The sequence below is a fragment of the Callithrix jacchus genome, chromosome 5, assembly GCF_049354715.1.
Source record: "Callithrix jacchus isolate 240 chromosome 5, calJac240_pri, whole genome shotgun sequence".
NCBI classification, from domain to species: Eukaryota; Metazoa; Chordata; class Mammalia; order Primates; family Cebidae; genus Callithrix; species Callithrix jacchus.
This window is the reverse complement of record NC_133506.1, coordinates 163,501,015-163,512,084: the sequence shown is the minus strand read 5'-3', so window position 1 is coordinate 163,512,084 and position 11,070 is coordinate 163,501,015. Positions and strand designations below refer to the sequence as shown.

The window sequence follows — 11,070 nt, the reverse complement described above, 5'->3', positions numbered from 1 at the left end:
ATGAAACTGAGACTCAAAGAGACAGAATTATTGCTGTGGACAAAAATAATGATTCTCACAATGCTCTGGTTTGTTCTGGTCTGACCCTTTCACCTTCCACAAGGCGGTTTGTTTTCTTAGCTGGGAGGGTCAGGGATCCCAGGCTGCCTCACCTCCTCCTCCTTTTTTCCAAGTGTGAGCGCAGCTGAAGCAAGCAGGGCTCTCCCTCCTTTTAAGGGCTTTCTTCCTTTCCCTGGGACCACTGGTTGGAGCCCCGAGGTTAAGTGTGCGATCTTCTTCCCTTAGAAGGAAGCCAGGGTGGCAAGCTGCTGTTTCCAAGGCAGACTTTCCTAAGGCAGGCAGGCAGGCCTTCAGCTCGGAAGGCAGGAAGAGTCCAAAGCTGCAGATCTGAGCGAGGATTCGGTCTTGCGGCAGGGAAAATGCACACCACACAGGCGTGCCAGCCCTGCGGCCAGGTTTTTTGGGAGGTGCAGTTTGGCAGAGCCAAGCCCGGGGTACGCAGAAAACAGCTTTTGATGTAACGCCATAGTGGTTTTTGAACTTTAATCTCTCTTGGCTCCAATTTCCCAGGTTAATTTCCTGACATCTAAGGAGCTTTGTTTAGCGTGTGTAGCTTCCTGCCTTTCATGTCAGAGCGTGCGACTGACGGAGTCAGGGAGTGAGCCAAGAAACTCGGGGTGGGGGCTCGCCTCGGAGGCTCTCTTCCGTCTGTATTTGCCTTAGCCGCACACTCACCCTTAGTCATTTTTTCCTTGATATTAGCACAATACAAGGCTCCTTATGTAAGATGTAAAAGCGGGAGCGCTTGGTGAAAGAGCCTGGTCTTTTGGTGAGTGAGTCCTAGGGGAGGTTTTATTCTGGTTTTGCTGCTTCGCAGTGATGTCCAATTAATGCCTTTGGGGAGCAGCCACTGAGGGCCAGGGTCCTGTGTCCCCCCATCCCAGTTCTCTCCACTCTCCTTTCTCTGCCATTCAAAGACCCTGGCAACCCCGATCTGATGGAGAGAGACTATCTGATGGAATGAGTGACTATGCTCCTTCCCCTCTCACCTCCGTCTTCTCAAAGGGTGGCCTCTTCACCAGCTCTTCATTCACGTTCCCTTTATTTCTTGACAGTACCATCCTATCAGAATTTGCTCAGCTGCTTGTTTGTACTTTGTGTGGGCAAGTTCCAGGGTTTCTGGAAGGTTCTGGGCAGCTGGGCTGTGCCTCTTTGACTTGGTGCATAGGGTGCCCTGAGCAAACAGGCGCCTAAGTCAGTGTTTCAAGTTGTGGCAGATGCTGCAACACTTACTCTCTCCAGGGGCTGGGGCGAGGAGGCACGATTAACGTTTCAGACACCCACACTGCAAGTGCAAAGTAGTTAAGTTTGAGAATTCAAATGTAAAGAAAAGAGCGATCTCTTACTCAGTAGGGGCTGAATTCATTCGCTGGGGAGAGGTAGGGAGAAACCCTCCTGCCACTTTGGAATTATTTAGAGGATCTTGGATGAGAAGGGACGTCAGAGAGCATCTCCTGTGAGTCCACTCTGCCTGGTTCATGTTGGCGGTTTTGCGTTCTGTCTTCACAGCCGCTGCATCCTCAGAGCCCGGGGCAGTGCTTGACATTTAGTAGGGACTCCGTAACTGATTGTTGAGTGAATTACTCTGACTATTCACACCCTGCCATGTCACCCAGGAGCACGCTGATCCACTGAAGTTAGATGGGATTAGGAAGATTACAGCTCGTCCTCTGCCTCCCAAGGGAGGGACTTTCCACCTAATTGACTTGTTTGTTTCTGATGTCTAGTTTGGCTCCCAGACTGCTTCAAAGTCACTCAAGCTCAGTCTGAGGGCCTTTAGGAAGCACCTCAGAACTCCCCCAATTGCCGAGGAGAGCCCAGGTGGGCGCCTACCAGCAGGACACCTGAGGCCACTTTTCTGGCAGTTAAGAAGTCACGTTGAGATTGGAGGTGGGAGTGGGGGTGAGTCTCCTTCAGACGTGGCTGGATCTGACAATCAGAGTATGCGGTGACATTGACGGCGACAGGAGGCAGTCAAATGCCTAGGCAGATGGGGCAGGTCCCCGGTGAAACCCCACCTCTAAGCCGAAGAGTTTAAAGCCTGAAAGCCAAGCGACAAGTCGAATCCTGGAACCGGATTGCGAATTTATCTTCCTGTTTGGTATGCCTTCCTCTGATTGGTCCGCACCCTTCACCTATTTTACATATACCTACCCTTTCCTAATTGGTTTTCTATACTGTTGTGCCCACCTTTGAGTGCTGTCTTCGCTTTTGTGCAAACTCACAAACCAATCAGCACACACTCCCCATTCTGAGTCCATAAAACCCTATGTCCATAAAAGGCCCCAACCCAGCCACATGGGGAATATTCCTGCCTTCAGGTAGGGGGACCAACCCCGCGTCTCCTCTCTGCTGAAAGCCGTTTTCATCACTCAATATAATTATGCTCTGCCCTCTTCACCCTTTAATGTACACTGTATCTTCCTGGGTGTGGTACAAGAGCTTGGAGACCATCAAGTACAGGTACAAGCTATAACACAGGTGAGCTGGGAACACTAGGGTGGCTGAGTGAGACCCGGGGCATGCAAAGTGACCAAATAGAAAAATCCAACATCAGTATTTGGCCAGAGACAATGCTCCTGAAGGCAGTGCTGTTTGCTATGGTGTCCCCTGAGGGTTGCCTTCAGAGGAGTTGTCCAGGGGCACACAACGACACAACAGCATGGGGCTGCCTTGGATGGAGCCCAGGGGATTTTTCACTTGAAAATCTACCCTTCCAGTTAAAAACAATGAAATTCTTAGAAACAAAGCAACTGTGAATAAGAGAATGTCTTGGTGCAGGAATTCTCACAGCCTCTGTAACTCTTGGCCTCCTCTGTTTTCTGCCTCTGTTTCTGCCTTTCTGTTTGACCGTTTCTGACACACATATATACACAGCATGGGTGTGCCTGTGTGTGCGTGCGCGTGCGCGCGCGCACACACACACACACACACACACACACACTGCTTTCCCCCAGCTTTCTTTGTCAGCACCCATGTACCCTCTGCTCTACAGCACAGACAAATCCTGGGTTAATGGGGAGGACCAAGCATCAAAGTTAGACTCACTTGGATTCGAAAGGACCGATTTGAAATTGTCCAGAGCCTCAGAGGGAAGTGCCAAGGACAGTCAGAGAGGCCATTTGGATCCCCAGGAGGACGATGCAGCAGGTGCAGACGGGACAGTGGTGTCACTGGCGAGGAGCCCAGGAATGGTCATCAGGGACTACTGGACTCACATGGGAACAAGCCCTAACATAAGTCCCTGCTGCTTCTTGGCAGGCCCATCTCCTTTCCTGCTGCTGGCCCTTTGGTGACCTCCCAGAGGGTGTGGAGTCAGACAGGCTTGGACTGCAAACCCCAGCTCTGGCCCAAGTTAGGGGCTAAAGCCAAAATAGCAATGAAATGAAAAGAGAAGAGAGATAATGGGAGGTTTTTCCTGCCTCTAGGCCATGTCAATGGAAAAAATGCTAGTGATGGAGTCCAATTCTAGAACCTTCTTGAGCAAGACACTTTATAGTCCTGAAGTTAGGCTTTCCTGTGCTGGGAGGAAAAGCTTGTTTATGGTATTGAGGCAAGGCCCATGACTGCTAATTCAACTCTTTTTTTTTTCCATTCCTTCCTATTTCCTCTACCACCCAGCTACCTCCCTAGGGTGCTCATAGGAATAAAGAGAGCGTGTGTAATTGCTGTGAGCTCCTTAAAAGGAAAGTGTTACATAAACACAGAGTATTTTTATGTGTGCATATAAAATATATCTTCTCTGGCTAGAAGGGCCTTGTTCATGGAGCTAAATAAAACGATTTATTTGGAATAGTAGCAATCCCAAAGGACCTGAGTAGTGCAAAAACCTTGTGTTTTGGGAAATATTAGTCAAGGGGAAAACTGTTTCTAGCATCAGTTTTTTTCCCCCATCTGTGGAGTCTTTTTTTTCCTCTTTACACCACTCGCCACTCCCATCTGTGAGGTTTAACTTGTCTTTTAGTCTCTTTGTTTTCTCTCGATGAGGTTTCCCGTGCATACTCAGGCGCTGGCATCTCTGCATAGCCCCTAAGGTAATTTCAGGAATGGTGTGCTGGTAAATGTTTTAACAACTGGCTCTTTGCAGGGGATGGTGGGGGCGCTATTCTGTAGTATTTGCCAATTTTCATGATCATTTCAAGCTGTCAACACGAGGGACTGCAGAGTTGGGAAAGATGCTCCACAGTAAGCTACCATTATACTGGTTTTCCACCACACAGATAAAGTATACACGAACAACTCCAGGAGCACAGGCAATCCTAAATGTGGTAAAGAGAAGCAGTGAGTTCGGAGAGTTTATTACATTTTCAAACATATAATTTATTTAATTCATTTACTCCTTTTGATTTCATTTTTTGTAGTGGCTGTGTTAACAACTGGCTTGCAACATTTCGGGACATTTAATAGTTGCCTCCCTGGAGCTGGTGTGAGGTGGCCCCAGCACAGCACCAGGGGAGGTGGTGTCCTTGACATAGTCTTGACTCCTCTGAAGCCCCTGGCTCACCTTGCCAAGTCATCTATTGGGTATTTCCACCTGGTTGTCACATATGACCGTGAAGTAAATGACTATGAGAATAAATTTCTCATTCCCCCACTCACATCTTTTCTGGCTTCATCCAAGTTAAAAATCTTAAGTCACCTCTTCCCTCCTCTCTCAGGCTTCCCATTTGTTAGCCAACTATCAGTGAGTCTTCCTTTGCAACATCTCTTAGTGGTTCTCAAACTTGGCTGCACACTAAAGTCATCTGAGGAGCTTTAAGCAAATTCTGATATCTGGGTTCCACTCTTGAATATTCTGGCTTAATTAGTCTAGGGTGAGGCCTGGACATCATGATTTTTAAAAAGTTCCCTAGGAGATACAAATGTGCAGCTGGGGCTACAAACCATCATCTTTTCTTTTTTCTTTTTTTTTTAAAGAGAAAAAAGAAAGAAAGGAAGAAAAAGAAAGAAAAGAAGAAAAAAAAACAAGAGAGAGAGAGAAAGAAAGAAAAAGAATAAAAGAGAGAAAGAAAGAGGAAGAGAAAGAGGGAGAGAGAACGGGGATCTTGCTCTATTGCCCAGGCTAGAATGCAGTCTAAAAATGGGTATTAAAAACCTCTTTTATGCCAATAAATGTGCTTAACAATGGAGACAGGAAGGAGTAAGGGAGGAAAATAACAAACAAGCAGCCAACCAATATTTCATTTAAACCTGTGAAATGCTGTGCAATTACTGAGGAGTGATTTACTTCCAATTATGTAGTCACTATTAGAATAGGTGTGATGTGATACTGAGAAAAACATATGTTTTGTGGATTTGGGGTGGAGAGTTCTGTAAATGTTTATTAAGTTTACTTGTTCCAGGTCTGAGTTCAAGTCCTGGATGTCCTTGTTAATTTTCTGTCTCATTGATCTGTCTAATATTGACAATGTAGTGTTAAAGTCTCCCACTATTATTATGTGGGAGTCTAAGTCTCTTTGTAAGTCATTAAGAACTTGCCTTATGTATCTGGGTGCTCCTCTATTGGGTACATATATATTTAGGATCATTAGCTCTTCTTGTTGCATTGATCCTTTTACCATTATGTAATGTCCTTCTTTGTCTCTTTTGGTCTTTGTTGCTTTAAAGTCTATTTTATCAGAGACGAGAATTGCAACTCTTACTTTTTTTTTTTCTCTCTCCATTTGGTTGGTGAATCTTCCCCCATGCCTTTGTTTTAAGTCTTTGTGTATCCTTGCATGTGAGATGGGTCTGGATACAACATACCGATGGGTTTTGGCTTTTTTTCCAATTTGCCTGTCTGTGTCTTTTGATTGGGGCATTTAGTCCATTTAAATTTAGGATTGATATTGATATATGTGAGTCTGATACTACCATTTAATGCTAGCTGGCTGTTTTGCCCATTAGTTGATATAAATTCTTCATTATGGTGATGCTCTTTACCTTTTGGTATGTTTTTGGAATGGCTGATACTGGTTGTTCCTTTCTATGTGTAGTGCTTCTTTCAGAAGCTCTTGTAAAGCAGGCCTGGTGGTGACAAAATCTCTGAGTATTTGCTTGTTTGCAAAAAATTTTATTTTTTTCCTTCACTTATGAAGCTTAGTTTGGCTGGATATGAAATTCTGGGTTGAAAGTTCTTTTCTTTAAGGATGTTGAATATTGGCCCCACTCTCTTCTGGCTTGTAGAGTTTCTGCTGAGAGATCTGCTGTGAGTCTGATAGGCTTGCCTTTGTGGGTAACCTGACCTTTCTCTCTGGCTGCCCTTAGCATTTTCTCCTTCATTTCATCCCTGGTGAATCTGACGATTATGTGCCATGGGGTTGCTCTTCTTGAGGAATATCTTTGTGGTGTTCTCTGTATTACCTGGAGTTGAGTATTGTCCTGCCTTGCTAGGTTGGGAAAGTTTTCCTGGATAATATCCTGAAGAGTATTTTCCAGCTTGGATTCATTCTCTTCATGACATTCAGGTACACCTATCAAATGTAGATTAGGTCTTTTCACATAGTCCCATATTTCTTGGAGACTTTGCTCATTCCTTTTTAGCCTTTTTTCTCTTACCTTGTCTTCTCGTTTTATTTTATTAAGTTGGTCTTTGACCTCTGATAGCCTTTCTTCTGCTTAATCAATTTGACTGTTAAGACATGTGCATACTTCTCAAAGTTCTCATATTGTGTTTTTCAGCTCCATTAATTCACTTATATTCCTCTCTAAATTGTCTATTCTTGTTAGCATTTCTTCAAACCTTTTTTCAAGATTCTTAGTTTCTTTGCATTGGGTTAGACTATGTTCTTTTAGCTCACAGAAGTTTCTTATTATCCACCTTCTGAAGCCTAATTCTGTCAATTCATCACACTCATTCTCCATCAGGCCTTGTTTCGTTGCTGATGAGGAGCTGTGATCCCCTGTAGGAGGAGAGAGCACATGCCTTCATATCTGACCCAACCCACAGTATCAGCGTCATGCCTGCCCTGTTTGCTCCCATGTAACCTGTGGCCCAGACACAGCAAAGTTCTCAGGGGCCTTCAAGCTTCCACACCTTTGCATCTGCTGTGCCCTCTGCCTTGAACACCATTCCTTTCCTTTCCTCTCTCACCTGAATTTTCCAACACAGCTGTGAAGGCACAACTCAGAGGTCACTCTCTACAAAGTGTTCCTTGACTGTCTCTGACAAAATTAATGATCAGTTCTTTGTGTTCCCACAGCCCTTGGTACAAACCTTATTCAGCGTTTGACTACATTATTTTAATGATGTGTTTGATTTATCCGCCCTCCTTCAACTGTGGCTGAGTCATCTTGGTATCCCCAGTGGCCCCGCACAGAGGGAGAAGTTCCACAGCTGTCTGCCAAATAAATGGGTGCATTTCCTGTCTCGTTCCCTTTCTTGCCCTCTCGTGTAAGAGACAGGCCGATAGACTAAGTGGAGTGAGCCTAGATCAGAAAACAGTACTTATAAGTATCTTAAAAGCCCCATGGAAAGATACTTAAAACTCCCAGGAAAAGAATCCTCTCAGATCCCACCTGGCAAAGCACACTGAAGTGAGTGGTGACAGACAGGTGAATAGCGTACTCTTCACCCTCGGAGAGGCTGTGTTTGGAAAACCCTTGTTGATTTTAACTTGGAAAATTAGTCACCCATGTAATGTTGCCGGGAAACTCTCTGGGGCTGGCCCAAGTCACAGAACATGTGCAGATTGTTTTCTAAGCTGTGCTTTGTTGAAATAGCAACTCCCAGTTTGCCTCAGGTGTAGAGTTTGGGTTCATGGTTCACTGGATGTTTTAGGAAAACAGAAGTGAACATTCCAATCCCTTCTCTCCCAGCTCGTAGTGTGTGAGGTTGTTTGTTCTCATGGCTCAGCAGATTGCTGATAATGGCCATTCCGTCTCCTGGCCCTCTCCCAGAAGAACCATATTTAAGCTCTCCGTGGATGTAAATGCCGGGAAAGCATTACTCTCCAGGGTAAGCCCCGGGGTGGTGTTGAGGGACTTTGGGGTCCTTGATAGAGCCAGAACCCTGGGTCCACATTAGAGAAGAGGCTGATTTAGCTGTTTTCTGGGAGGCCATAGGTCTCACCAGATTGTAAGAATGAATAAATGAATTAACAGAGGAATCCTTCCCCTAAACTTGAAAAAAGAATTTGAAACCCACTGTAGATTTAACCACTAATTCTCCCCTCTCATTGGTCTTCCCCAGTCTCTCCACCAAAGATTCACCCACTTGCCTTCGAGCACGGACTTGTCGAATGTTCTTCACTGAAGATTATTTGACCAGATTAACCTTCAGTGGCAGACAGTAAAAAAGACCTTCAATGACCAGCTGTGAGACTGGAGGCTGGATGTCTCTCTAATGAACTCCGGCTCGTGCAGGAGAGAGAACACTTTAAAAACCAAAGCAGGTGAAGGTCCAGGAATGATGACAGAATAGAAGACGCCTTCACTCTTTTCATTCAAGAAATGGCATGCAGGTGGTGTCACTGGATGGATCCAGTGGGCATATGTGCCAGAGGTGGCATTGATGGGGTGGAACTGGAGGCTGGGGTCATGTCGGTGAAGTGGTGAGGTAGTGACAGGGAGGACAGTTTGCAGAGTTCCTGCTAATTCTTGTGAGAGCTCCAACAAGGATGAAGAAAAGGGACCGTAATCATGAAAAGTGGCTGCTCCAGGTCCACGTGGTTCAGTAATGGCCAGAGGAGTGTCTGGGAGTGAGGGCAGCAGTACCTCATATCCGCCTGGACAGACGTGGGGGACATTTACTTGTCAGAATCTTCAGGAACTAAAGACTGTACATTCAATAAAAACAAGTGTGCTTAGAAATGTAAATGCAATTAGATTACAGAATTCAATTCGCACATACTATACGGGATGGTAAAAGATACTGTAGGATTGCAGAGCTGTGGTTTGAGGCGTGATACTTCACAGAGGGTGTGCAGCCACCGTCCGGCTATGTGGTGAGTCACCTGAGACAGGCTTCTCTGGATTGCCTCTTGAGGTGCTCAGAAGCTCCTGCCGTCTTGAGGGGTTTGTCATTGTGATTCCAAGATAGGAATTGGCAAAGTTTCTCTTTACTGGCTGTACCCCGGTATGGAGGTGGAGGTTCAGAGGGCATTGTCTTGGCCACACCACTCTATGATGGGACCAAATCAAATACTCAAATAACAGAGTGTAGGGAGTCACACCCTTATGTTGCTCGGTTCTCACATCCTTCTGAGTAGACAGAGCATTTGTTCATTCATTCATTCAGTCAGCCATTCATCTATCCATTCAACACATACTAAGCAACATGTGCCAGACTTTGTGCTAGGAACTAAGAACACAGACAGACCTTGGCTTCAAGATGCTCTGAGCCTAAGCAAGAGTATTAACTTTGATACTAGAGTGAAAACATCCGATGAGATGTTTTCACTCTAGTATCACAAGAGGGTGCTGGATCCAGCCTCGGGGAAAAGTCCAGGCAATCTTGGGTTGATCTTGAAGGATGAGTAGGAGGGAGTCACATTTCAAGGAGGCGGGATTCAGATTCCAGGAAGTAGGAATTGCATTTATAAAGATATAGAGACAAGAGAAAGTGTGATGATGGGGAGGGAGTAGGCATTAGATTATGACTGGAGCAAAACGGGTGGAGGTCTAGAAAGAAAAAGTCAGAGAGATAGAGAGGGTCACATCATTAACGACCTTATATATCATACTAACTTTTAAAAACTTCATTCTAATATAATGAGAAACAATTAAATATTTGTTTTAAATCAACTTCCTTGAGTTATTTTTACACGCAATAAAATGCACTTATTTTAAGTGTGCAGCTTGATGAGTTCTGAGAGACACGCGTACCTGTGTGGCTATTGTCTGAAATAAGATATAAAACATTCCTCTCTCCTCCAAAATTTCTTGAGCTCCTTTCTAGGCAACACTTTCCCTAACTCCCAACTCCGGGAAACCACTTACCTGCTTTCAGTCACAATAGATTAATTCTGCTTGTGCTAGAGTTTCATATCAATGGAATCATATGTATGTCGGGCTGCTTTTGGAAATCCATCCATGTTGTTGGGTGTATCCGAAGTTCATTCCTTTTTATTGCTGAGTAGTATTCTGCTGTACGTCACAACTGGTTTATCAATTCATCTGTTGAAGGATATTGGGGATTCCAGTTTTGGACTATGCTAAAGTTTCTCTGATCATTCATGTATAAATTATTTTTGGTATGTGGATATGAAACCCTTTTGCCATGAGTTTTTATTTCCCTTGGGCAAATAACCATACAAATATCCAATAAACACATGAAAAGATGTCCAACATCATTAGTCATCAAGAAATGCAGATTAAAACTACAATGGGAGACTAGTACATACCTATTAGCATGGCTGAAATTACAGACTGACCACAATAAATGCTGGTAAGGGGAGGAACTTGGGCTCTCATACACTGCTGCTGGGAAAACAAAATCCTACGTCCACTTTGGAAAACAGTCTGGCAGTTTCATACATATGTTTATATACTTGCCATATGACCCAGCAATCCCACTTCTAACTTTTCTTTTTTTTTAGACATAGTATTGCTCTGTCACCCAGGCTGGAGTGCGGTGGCACAACTGTAGTTCACTGCAGCCTCAAACCCCTGGGCTCAAGAAATCCTCCCACCTTAGCCACCTAAATAGCTAGAACTGCAGGTGAGTACCACCATACCTGGCTAATTTAATTGATTTTATTTTTTATAGAGACAGGGTCTTGCTATGTTACCCAGGCTGGTCTTGAACTTGTGACCTCAAGCAAACCTCCCACCTTGACCCCCTAAAATACCAGGATTACAGGCATGAGCCACCATGCCCTGCCTACGAAATTTCTATTCATTGAATAACTTTGATGGGGATAGAAACAGGAACAGATTTGGCTCCTAAAGGAGCACTCTGGCAGCTCTGAGGATGAGAGAATTGTGTTTAGTCTTCCTAAACATTCGTTTTTGTTGTTGAAAAATAGCCCGTTGTGTTTCAAGAGTGTTCTGACTGATCATTTCCCTAGTGTGGATAGTTAGCTGATGTTA

The 11,070-nt window shown here is 44.7% G+C and overlaps 1 long non-coding RNA gene across 1 annotated transcript; it reads left to right on the top strand.

Moving 5' to 3' along the window:
- Nucleotides 1-784: 784 nt before the first annotated feature.
- LOC144582905 (uncharacterized) lies at nt 785-10,243 on the top strand. Its single transcript, XR_013536462.1, has 2 exons — nt 785-829; nt 8,231-10,243. It is a non-coding gene; the product is annotated as an uncharacterized LOC144582905 (long non-coding RNA).
- Nucleotides 10,244-11,070: the final 827 nt, after the last annotated feature.